Here is a 12,904-nt window from a genome sequence, read left to right as displayed (position 1 = left end):
TGCTTGCCTTTGACATATTTAAACTTTATGAAATTGATGTATTTTATCTCATAATTTAGGAATACACATTTTTTGTAAATTAGTTATTTTAAAAAAAATATATCATATTAATAAAAAAAACAATTACACTTTATAAAATTTAAAAAGGAAATAACACTTTAAAAAAAATATAAAGATATTAAAAAAATATTTTTTATAAGTAATAAAATATTATTTTCAATTAATATTTAAATATTTTTAATATCACTCATATAATAAATCTAAATTCGAGTTGATGCTTTTTTTAATTCTCTACACAATGGAATAAAAAAAAAAAAAAATCTCAAGTCTTCGCAAAAGGATGACTTGGACTTCTACCATTCAATTGCCTGGAATCTAAATTTTCAAGAAAATTGAATGTTCCTCTACCACAAATTTCGACATATCTATGTGGCACTTTTTGAGAGGAAAGTTGCCTGAAGGAATTGATAAGGATGCATATATCAATTTGAATAATTCATTTGAAATATTTTGTGAAGGAATTTCTAGCAATGGACCCTATTGGGACCATGTTTTGGGGTATTGGAAAGCAAGCGTGAAAAGCCCTGAGGAGGTGTTGTTTTTGGTGTACGAAGACCTCAAGAAGGGCACTGTTTTCAATGTTAAAAAACTCGCTGAGTTCATGGGCTATCCCTTTACCCCAGAGGAAGAGAGAAGACCCCAATAGGGTCCATTGCTAAAAAAAAAAAAAATCTCAAGTCTTCGCAAAAGGATGACTTGGACTTCTACCATTGAGATTTTTTTTTTTTTTTTATTCCATTGTGTAGAGAATTAAAGGATGACTTGGACTTTTTGAGAGGATAGCCCTCTTCTCTGCACTACCCCTCTTCTCTCTTCCTCTGGGGTAAAGGGATAGCCCATGAACTCAGCGAGTTTTTTAACATTGAAAACAGTGCCCTTCTTGAGGTCTTCGTACACCAAAAACAACACCTCCTCAGGGCTTTTCACGCTTGCTTTCCAATACCCCAAAACATGGTCCCAATAGGGTCCATTGCTAGAAATTCCTTCACAAAATATTTCAAATGAATTATTCAAATTGATATATGCATCCTTATCAATTCCTTCAGGCAACTTTCCTCTCAAAAAGTGCCACATAGATATTAGCACGTCCTTTGGGTCTCTACACAAATAAACAAGTTTACAACCTGATTCTGATATGGAAGTTGGCAAAGAATTATAAGGAATGTGCGTAGCTACTAGTGGGATTTCTTGGTCACGATTGCTTTTGTGAGCAATGGGTTTTCGAAATCGCTAAATCTGGAGCGGGTAACAATGGCATAAGCAAGAGCCTTAAGCCAAGTCGTGCCAGATTTGGGACAAGTACAAAGAATAATATCATAAGGTTGAGGCCTAAAGTTTTCTTGAGCAGCCAACAAGCCGACTAGGTAGACTTGGAAGTACCAAAAGCCTTGGTATTGGTAAAGAGGCTGGACAACCCAATCATACCTTCGGGGAAAGCTTGACATGATCTCTTTGTACCTGTCCTGTTGGGTAAGTGGAGCATTTTTTTTCTCCTCCTTCCCTAGCTTCATGGACAAGGGGAAGTGCATTATAGCCTCGTGCTTGTCGCAACGGCAAAATCTTAGAAACCCGTGGAGTTGGACTCCATCGGGAGATCAACATAGGACTCATCACTTTAGTATTCTTTGAAAATTGTGGAGTCCCGACAGACGTGGGAACTGCATTTAGCATTTTTCCATAAACAAGATCCATTTGGGAAGAGGAAAGAAAGGATGCACGAAAGGGAATGTAGGAAGGAAGCTAGTATGGTGAGCACTTGAGGAGTAATATGCTTCTCTATTTTGTGCTTATGGAGCTATGGGAGGAAGAGAACCCGAATCATCCTATATTTATAGTAGAAGGGAAGCCTTGTAGGCATAAGAAAATTCTTATGAGGGCAACTTGGGTTTGTTTGTTGCCACCTATAATAATGCATAGGAAAATTCTTAGAAAGCATCTTTAAAAGATCATTAGGAATTTTTGATGTTCAAAAAGCAAGAAACTTCCGCCCGCCTTGATTGGGACTTAATTAATGAAAAGAATAGTAAACAAAAAATAAGCTCTTGTCCTCCAATGCCAAGACAGAATGAGAAAGGTTCTATATGTGCTTGTGAGATAATATTGAAGTCCTCTCAATTAATTAAATTAAATAATTAAATTAAATATTTGTTTATAATTGAAATAAATAATTATAGTTATATAAACTTATAAAAGTTATTCACACCTTGCCAAGAATATATATAAACTATAATGTTATTAATTATATAACATGTCAAAGTCTCAAAAATAATATAACCAAATAAATAGCATAAAATGTTTTTTTTATTTATTATATTTTAATTAAAATTAAAATTTAAAATTTTACAATTTTAAAAATGATATCAATGTACCATAAAAAAAATATGGAAAATTCTTTTTTAAACCTAATCTACAATGAATTTAAGACACAATATATAGGATCAACGTATTTAATTAATGGATCCAATTATATATGTAAGTTAAAAAGAATTTAAAAAATGTTTTCTTCTTAAACCATTTAATAAAATATATGTGTTATGTAGGAAATTATATATATTTGTGTCCCATGAGTAAAAGAAAGTAAAAAGGTAATTTTATTCTTTTTAATATGTAAACCTATTGCAAGTAAGAAATTTTTTCTATAATAAAACAAAAATTAAAGAATTTTATTTTAATAAATTAAAATTAAATAACTAAATTGAAATAATTATATAAATTGAACAACGATTGGTGTAATTTACTCAGATTACAATAGATTAAATTTTCTCTCTATGTATATATATATTAATGTTCCATAAATTTAATTTAGCATTAATTAGAGTTAGTTAAGGATCTAAAAATAACAAGGTTATAGTTTTTAGGTCAAAGTCTACTTTGTGTTTTTTGGTTTCATACTGACTCGATATGTCGAAATTTGTGGCAGAGGAACATTCGATTTTCTTGAAAATTTAGATTCCAGGCAATTGAATGGTAGAAGTCCAAGTCATCCTTTTGCGAAGACTTGAGATTTTTTTTTTTTTTTTATTCCATTGTGTAGAGAATTAAAAAAAGCATCAACTCGAATTTAGATTTATTATATGAGTGATATTAAAAATATTTAAATATTAATTGAAAATAATATTTTATTACTTATAAAAAATATTTTTTTAATATCTTTATATATTTTTTTAAAGTGTTATTTCCTTTTTAAATTTTATAAAGTGTAATTGTTTTTTTTTTATTAATGTGATATTTTTTTTAAAATAACTAATTTACAAAAAATGTGTATCGCTAAATTATGAGATAAAATACATCAATTTCATAAAGTTTAAATATGTCAAAGGCAAGCATTTTCATTGAATTATATACCTTCAACTAAACTACAGCAAATAAGTGGACCACTAACTTAACAAGTGGGTAAAGATAGACGAAATCACTTGACTTTAAGGTCACCATTATATATATATATATATATATATATATATATATATATATATAAACAACTGACATTTTTTTAATTTAATAATGGACTGAATACCGTAAACTTGTTTGGTATTGCTGTTAAAAATATTATTAAAAAAATTATTTTTTAAACTATACTAGTTAGATAATATTAAAATATAATTTAAAATTAAATTTAATAAATTTTAATGATAAGAATATTAAAATAATAAAATAATTTTATCAATTGTGAGTTCAATTGTTTTTAATTAAATTTATTGTTCAAATTGAAAACAATGAAAATGTTTATGATTAAATTAATAAATTAAAATTTTTTATTAAAATTACTAATTTATATAAAGATTTTAACTTTTTTTTATTTAATAAAAAATATTTTATAAATTCTGTAATAAAATTATACTTTGTAATGAGCATTGCTCAATAATTTGTCAGGTTGGGTCAAATTTTACATCTTTTAAGTCTTTTATATAACATTTGTCAATAAATTGAGTTAATTAAGAGTTAATTGCTTGGAAATAAAATGAATATTTTACTCGAGATTTGTCACCAATAGTAAAATAAGAATTGATATAAAATAAATTATTTATTTTTGCAAGAATTATATATAAAAAAAAAGTATTATATTGAGTATGTTTAAAATAATAAAAAGCATATTATATTAGACTAATTATTTATAATTTTCATTAAATATATAATGTTTAATTTATTTAAATAACATATTCAAAATAAATGTAAATGCTGATACAATTTACATTGATATATATTTTTTCAAAACAAAAATTATTAATTTTAAAATAATCCCTCCTAATTTAATTTTTTTTAATTTGTAAACTTAATTTATAAATAAAAAATATTATAAATAAATAGATAATTATTTATTTAGATTAGTCACTCCTTAGAAAGTATCGTTAAAAGATATTTTGACGTTCAAAAAGTAAGAAACTTCCGCCTGTCTTAGACCTGGACTTAATTGATTAAAAGAATAGTAAACAAAAGATAAGCTCTTGTCCTCTAATGCCACGACAGAATGAGAAAGGATCAATTTGTTCTTTTAAGAATTAAATTAAATATTTGATTATAATTGAAATAAATAATTATAGTTATATAAACTAATAAAAGTTATTCACACCTTGCCAAGAATATAAATAAACTATAATGTTATTAATTATATAACATGTCAAAGTCTCAAAAATAATATAACCAAATAAATAGCGTATAATTTTTTTTTTATTTGTTAGATTTTAATTAATATTAAAATTTAAAACTTTATAATTTTAAAAATGAACCAAATAATATATTACTATTCTTAAGAATAGTATAGGTACCACCTTGTCCACTTTTATATTTCTTCAATTTCCTGTTTGAGGCTGTGTGTGTAGGAATGTTGACAGTGATGGGCCATGTGTTGCTCAATGTAACGATTTTGTATTGCTTTAGCGTGCGACCATCCATGTTAATTAATATTCCTATTGCTTAGTTTTCTTTTTTCTTTTTTACAAAAATAAATTATATATATATATATATATATATGAGAATAAATATAGCAGCGAATTAAAAAAAATTAAGTTAATGTATTAAAAAATTATGCATATTAAAAATAAAATTTTAAAATTAATTTTAAGTATTAAAGTTTAATATTTAAAAATTTAATTAGATAGAATATAATCTAACTCATATTTTAATAAAAAAAAAGAATATTCAAGCAAATCGTATTAATAAGCTATTTATTTTAATGTTTATCAAAAAAAGAGTTCAATAATTATATTTATGTGGGATTAATTTAAAACACATATATTTATATGAAGCATTTTAATAAAAAAAGTCAATTATTCTATTTAATAAATGGATCCACCACTTACCTGGCCTAACATATCCAATCCTCCTGGATGCTCACCAAACCAACCCATCACAAAAATGGCTAAGTTCGCAAGGGATCATCTGTTTCACTACCTGAGTGCAAGAAACACCCTAAGGGGATTACTCCCCTCCTCGACTGTCTTTATCCCTGACAACCCTTTCCTCACCTGTTGGATATATATCCAACCTGACAGAGAACTCATCCTAGAAGAACTATGGCTCCTCTGGTGTATGATTACACTCTATTCCACAGGACTGGAATTCCCGCTCATGGCCCTGTATCAGTATGTCGTGAACAATACTAACAGAACTCTCCTGTCCAGATTTCTAGAATGGTTCAAGCCCATCTCAGCATGGCGCTACAGCCTGAAGCGCATCATAGACACCCATGGAATAGAGGACAGGCCCATCAGCACTCGGCCCAACATCAGAACCATGTTCATCTTTCACTTGCTGTATAAGGATGCATCTCCGAGGAATTCAGCAAAGAGAGCGTTGACTGCTTGTAAAGAGTCGGTGCAACAAAGAAGAGTATCACTCCTCGTCACGAGGTTTCTGATATGAACATGCAGTGATAGGGACATGTCTTACCACTTTGCATGCAGGAAGTGTGGTATTGACGTTTTTTCCTAACTACAATCTTTCTCTTAGAGATCCACATCTCAGCACTGCTTTAAAAGTCCAAATCCAACTCACAGGTGCAGCTCAAGTCACATCTTCCATGATGGCCACGTTACACCATCAAATTATCTACAGGCTGCAAGATCATGCAGTAGACTTATCCCAGCCATCTCTATCAAATGATGCTCTGCTTGTGGTAGCAGACACTGAGACCACTCCAACAATTGTTCAGATACCTAGGCAACTGCCTAGAAATGAGCTTGAACAGCTCATTCCAAAGGATTGGTTAACCAATTATGAAAGGCTTCATTCAACCTCTCAACCAATCCAGATCACAGAATCTTCTTTCAGAAGAAATCCTGATGGAACAGTACAGACTTCCTTCCAGCCACCACGGCATTCTACAGGATCCTTGCCTGTATTCCAGACCATGATGGTCCAGCCATTAGAAAAGGAGCAAGACGATTATCCCATTGGAGCAGTCACACCAGACAATCATTACATCTATCCTCAGAAAATAGATGGTCACTGCCCTTGGGATCTCCCAGGTTCCTTTTGGACCTTTTAACTATTCGTATGAACCACCTCCAACATATCACCCGTCTCCTTTGTTAAAACCTACTCCAACACCTGCCAGATATGAGGCAAAGAGCCCATCTTCCTCTGAAGAATCCCATCCTCCAAAAAGGAAAATTGATAAAGGGAAGGACAAAATGTATCCTGATCCTCCTCCTCAGCATAAACATATAATGAAAGAATATTATAATATTACAATAATCATAATTATTATTATCTAACAATTATTAAAAATATAATATCTATATAATTTTTTATAATATATATTTAGACCGGTTAGTTTATTAAATGTGCAAATTTAATTTATACTTAATAAATAATTAAATTTACTTTACTTTTAAATTTTGACATAATTTATAGTATATTTAAGTTATTATAAAATGATTAAAATATTTTAAAAATTATGTGCATATACAATTTATATGTTAAACCTGTTACCATAAAAATAGTATTAGGCTTTTTTTAGATGGATTATTTAATTTATTTTGTTAAATCAGCATTACTGTTATCTTTCTTTATAACTAGACTCTATAACTAAATATTTTTATTACATAAGATATTTTATATTTGTCTTAATTTTTTAATAAGATATTTTTATATTTGTCTTAATTTTTTAATAACTAAGCTTATTATACACTATATATGTTGTTATATAACTCTCTATTTTGTGAAACGTGCATTTATTTTATGTTTATTATTATATTATTTATTGGTTTATATATTTATTAATTGTTATAAATTTATTAAATATATATATTTTTAAAAGGATTTGTAAAAAATTGTAATTTTTAATTTTACTCTTAGATGTAATTTAGGAAATGATAATAAATGAATTTTAATTTTAAAATTATACTTAGATATGAATTATAAAAAATTTTACATTTTAAATTATTTCATACCAAATAGTGAAATTCATTTTAAATTTCAAATAAATTCTAAAATTTGTGTAAAATTGAACCAAATGCTATATATGTAAGGTTTAGGAAGAAGGTAGTAATAGAGCTGCAAAGGCTAAGGAGGAGAAGCTCAAAAGAATTTGGGGTCCATGGAACTCGTGGAGGACAAGAAAGAGAAAATCATAGCTTAAATTGTTTTTCACTATTTTTCTTTATAGTAAAAATTTTATTTTATAATTATTCGTTAAATAAGAAATAAAAAATTTTCTTTAACTAAAATTAAACTTTAATTTTTGCATAACTAAAATTAAATAATTGTTTAGAAAAATATTTATTTTAAAATGACAAAAAATATATTAATCATATTAAATAAATAAATAACACATATTAATTTTTCAATTAAAATAATTTTTTAAATATATTTTATAATAATTTTTTTATTATGAAAGATGTGAATATTTTTTAAAAAGTTAGAAATATTTTTATTATCGATAAGTGAACGCTTTTTTATATAAAAAATAAAAATTAGGTTTTTCTTAAAAATTTTCAGCAAGTAGATAGATAGAAATCTCGAATAAGTCTTTTTTTTTTTCATATATAAATTATAGCAAGTAATAGTTAATTAATTATATAATTTTCAAAAGGAGCTATCTTTGTTCTAGTGATTTAGTGATTTCCTTTTTAGTTTGAATAATTATAGAATATAACAGTTATTTCCAGACATATAAATGAAAGTGGGTCCTATAAATGTGAAAATGAAGCCCAAAATGAAAAATACCAAACAATTCTTTTTAATAATTGTATTAAACTATATATTAATTGTTGTGTATTGTAGAAGTGTGTAAACTGTAAAAAAAATAAAGTAAATACATAATACACTAATATCTACGTGATTCACTCTCTCAACTTAGGGTTACATCCACGGGCATGTCATCTTTCACTATTTTCAAATAATAAATCATCAATTACAAGCTCAAACTATATTATCCATAAACTCAATTACACCCAAGAGAATCCACATTACAAATCAAACTGCTCATAGTAAATATATTAGTTAGTCACTCTCAGTCTCCTCTAAACATAACTCAATATAGGAATAACACTAAAATAAGAGTTCTACTCAATATATATCCATTCAATTGAGGAATATTTCTTCAACTCAAATTGAAAAAAGATCTCTTCAAATCCCATTACGATTTTGAGTCATAATTCTAACAATCTCTACCTTGACTCAAAATCCATCAACCATTGTATACCTCAAATTCTTTGGTATCTTTAATCATTATATCTCCATGTTTGAGCTTGAACCCTTCAAATTATCAATCTCTCCAATCTTCATCTTGAGTGTAACTTGCTTCTTTCTTAAAAAAAATCTTCGCATCATTAATTTTCTTGATTTTATATCAAGAGATTCACCTTAAATTCAACTCTCTACCCTCACTATTGTTGCATGGGCGACTTTCCACATGTCACAGCAGCTCTACCTTTAATCAAACTCTCCAAGATCATCCCTGTGATTTGATACTAATTTGTTGTATACTGCAGAAGCGTGTAAACTGCAAAAAAATAAAGCAAATACACAATACACCAATATCTACGTGGTTCACCCTCTTAACATAGGACTACATTCACGGGCATGTCATCTTCTACTATTTTTGAATAATAAATCATCAATTATAAGTTCAAACTATACTATCCATAAATCCAATTACACCCAAGAGAATTCACATTACGTATCAAACTGCTCATAGTAAATATATTAGTTAGTCTCTCTCAGTGGCCCGGCCCACTAGTGATATTGTCCTCTCTGGGCCGAAGCCCTCACGGTTTTAAAACATGTCACTGGGGGTTACGAATCGCCAACTTATAAACCCAGCATCTCTCCCGTGTTTTATCGATGTGGGATTTGCCCAGGGTGTTACAATCCACCCCCCTTATGGGACTCAGCGTCCTCGCTGAGGTTTGCCCCACTATCGCCCAAGGTTGCACGCGGAGCGGCTCTGATACCACTACATATGTCACACCCTACCCCTTAGTAAGATGTAACATGATCCCGTAGAATATCTAATGAATTAACGAACTTTACCTACCGATAACTCATTAAGTACCCTACAAGAGATTTTAAATCCATTTTCTTACATTTTGGAAGTGGTGAGCATTTTAGTAGGAATTAAAAATATTTAATTGAAGTTTCAAAACTAGTAAAAATTTTTGTCCATTTTTATTTGTCCGCAAATTTTAGAAAAATTTCGTCAGAGTGCCATATGTATTTGGAGAAAACAGTTCTTCAAAGGCCTGAAAAAAATATTTCCAAATAATTTCATTTCACAGCCTCGATCTCCAATAATATCCCAACAATACAGTCAACCACAATTTAAATCAAAATTCACTTTTCAAAATATTGTTAAAATAATTCCATTCATAAACGTGGTATTAAAATTAATTTTATATACACAATCTTAATATACAGAAAGAAAATCCAAAAATAATATTATTACAATTTATTATACAACTGCTCAACTTTACATTAATACAGATGACATTAAACTATTTACATCAAAATAAATTACAAGGGTATAACTAAATACCCGTACAAAAGCCTCCGTGTAGTACCAAAAATCAGTAGCTCACTCTACTACTTTCTCCTTGTCTCTATCTGCGACAGCAAAGAAAGCTATCGTTAAGTATAAAAATACTCAGTGGTACACAATAAAATACAAAATTTGTAATATAAAACATTTATGAACAATTCATAAGTCAAAAATCTCACAGTCACATTTTACAATTTTTCAAATCACAGTTATAGCAAACTATAATTTTCAAAGTTTAATATAATATAAATTTGATCAAACAATTTAATAATTATAGTGTTGCCAATAAATAACACAACATAGGCCATGACACAAAATTTCCAAACATGTCGTGTGTAAATCACGACAAGGCAAACTCACCTCACTAATCAAAATCAATGAGGGAGGTGGCTAGCTAGCTAATGAGTACTCATCCAAACTCACCATTCAGACTGGAAAGCCAGAGAGGGAGGAATATAGTCAAACTCACCCCATAAATGGAGGAGGAACATAATAAGGGACTGCCATGCCAAGTGTAAATCAAAACAATTTAAAACTATGATGTTCAATTATAATTGATACAACAATTAAATAAACTTCATTACAAATCTCCATTTCCAAAGTAGGCAACACACAAATTCTCAAATAAAATTTCCAAGGCCATAACCAAATTCAAAACCATATTGTTTAAATATTTCATACAAATTAATAAATAATTTTCATTCTAAATTTCTATTGTAAAATAGGCAACACAATATTCTCGAAATTCATAATGAGTAAAACACATTCACAATGTAGAACAAATCAATTTTTATTGTGAAAACTATAATTTAAAATTTTTTATGTACAAACCTGACGTGAATTGCCTCTAGGCCTTGACTCAGTCCCTCAGACCTTCCGGGTCCTTTTTCAGCTGAAACACAAAATTTATAACGTTTCAGTATCTTTGCCTCACAATAATTCCAATAATTAATTCATATATGTTTAATTCTAGTCCCAATATGCTTAAACTTATATTCTTGAAATTTTTCATGTTGAGGTTACTATTCAAGTCAAAATATTGACTTTCTTATACTTAAAAGGTATGTGAACTTCAACTATACTCACATACCACATTTTGGTTACCAATTTTGTTGGTTTTAGTTGTTTTCTCAAAACATAGGTCTTTTAGGTAAAATTGTAAATTTTCAGTTTTGGTGATCTATTTTGTATTGTTCTATTGGTTATGTTGCTGTTAGAATTTAGCTAAGTTTTCTTCATAGAAATTGTTCCTTATTGTCTTAAATTTATTCTCCTTTTTGAATTACTCCATTTGGAGTTTTGTAGCTCAAGTTATAGCCATTTGAATCATGGCTGCCGAATTGGCCTAACCCAGATTTTCTGGGCAAATTCTGGGTTCTGGCAGTTTTAGGTCACCAAATTTGGGTGGCTAAATGACTTGGTTAAGTGCATAATTTGGGTTTGTGTTTTTCATAAAAGTTTTAGGTCTATATCTCAGATTTCTACTGATAAAATTTCAGGTCATTTAGACCTGCCTAGCCCAAGTTATGGCTGTTCATTTGGTCATTTTGTATAGGGCAGAATACCTAAATCTGGATTTGATCAATTTGTTCACTATGTTATGGTCACTTTTTGGGCATGGTTCCTAAATGAAAAATGTGTCATTTTTTGTCTAGTTTCATTTCCAATTGGCCTCACATCAATTGCGTTGGTAAATTTTTAGTTTTGGTCCCTGAAAGGGACCTTAGTCTTGCTGCCTGCAGAATGCCCATAACCAATCCGAATTTCCACTTGATTCCCACACTTCCAACATATCACAATTGGTCACAAATGACCATTTTTCAGCTCAAACAAGGTCAAACATACCATTTGACCAATTTTCCAAATTTTGTCCTCCAAAACCCTAGGTCCAAACCTTAATTCACATTTTTGTTACATTTAACTAATTCAAAGCATACCATCACCATTTCTTAACTCATTCAAGTTCACATACACTTTTAATTCAATCAAACTCAATCAATTTCTACCACATCTCAAGTTGGCTGAAATTCCATGGAATTCTATACATGTTATTTTTGTTTCATTTTTTTACAATTTCTAATGTAATTCAACTACTTAATTATAAATTTAAACATAAAATTGAAACTAACCACTAACCTCTTTTGTTGAATTTTTCTCTCTTCAAATCTCCTTTCTTTCCTCTTCTTTTTGTTGTCAATAGTTTTACCAAGCTTCAAAAACAAGGTTTAATGAAGGAATTTATGGAATTTATGGTTAATTTTGGGGTTTCAAAAGCTCAAAGAGAGCTTTAATGGAAGAAAACAAAAGAAAAATGAGAGAGAGGAGAGAATAGGTTCACGGCAAGAAGAAGAAGAAAGGGAAAAAAAATGAATTTTTTTTTTATTCTTATTGGCTCCTTTTTATGTTGCATTATCTCTCAATTTTCAAATTTTAAAAATTAATATTTATTGTGTCATGGATGATGTCATAAATTTTTTGATTTTTTATTTTTCACTTCTTTTTCATTTACCTCTTCAATTTAAATCTACATTTCAAAATTTTCATTTCTCAAATTTTATTGGACAGTTAGGTCAGGAGTCAGCTCTAGGGGTAAATTGACCAAATTGCCCCTTGCTAGTTTAATCCGGTTTGCAAATAATTCAATATTTCTTCCGAATCTCTGACCTAATTATTTGATCGGCTTAACAATTCTTTTTCGTGATTTTCTCTTTTCCATTGTGTTCGCAATAGTCCTAAGGACCGCGGCATCATATTTTGCAGTTCGAAATTTGAGTTTAAATAGACCTCGCAGTCGTTCCCGAGAAGGTCACCAATCACTGTGACTCTCGGCTCATTTAACTTCTTATGTTTTGTTTTTCTTATTTA

At 29.0% G+C, this 12,904-nt stretch overlaps 1 pseudogene; it reads right to left on the bottom strand.

Moving 5' to 3' along the window:
* Positions 1–810: 810 nt before the first annotated feature.
* On the bottom strand, positions 811–1,845 carry LOC131175869 (flavonol sulfotransferase-like; annotated as a pseudogene).
* Between the last annotated feature and the right edge of the window lie 11,059 nt (positions 1,846–12,904).

Source organism: Hevea brasiliensis, chromosome 18 (assembly GCF_030052815.1).
Source record: "Hevea brasiliensis isolate MT/VB/25A 57/8 chromosome 18, ASM3005281v1, whole genome shotgun sequence".
Taxonomy (NCBI): domain Eukaryota; kingdom Viridiplantae; phylum Streptophyta; class Magnoliopsida; order Malpighiales; family Euphorbiaceae; genus Hevea; species Hevea brasiliensis.
This window is presented reverse-complemented; position numbering and strand designations above follow the sequence as displayed.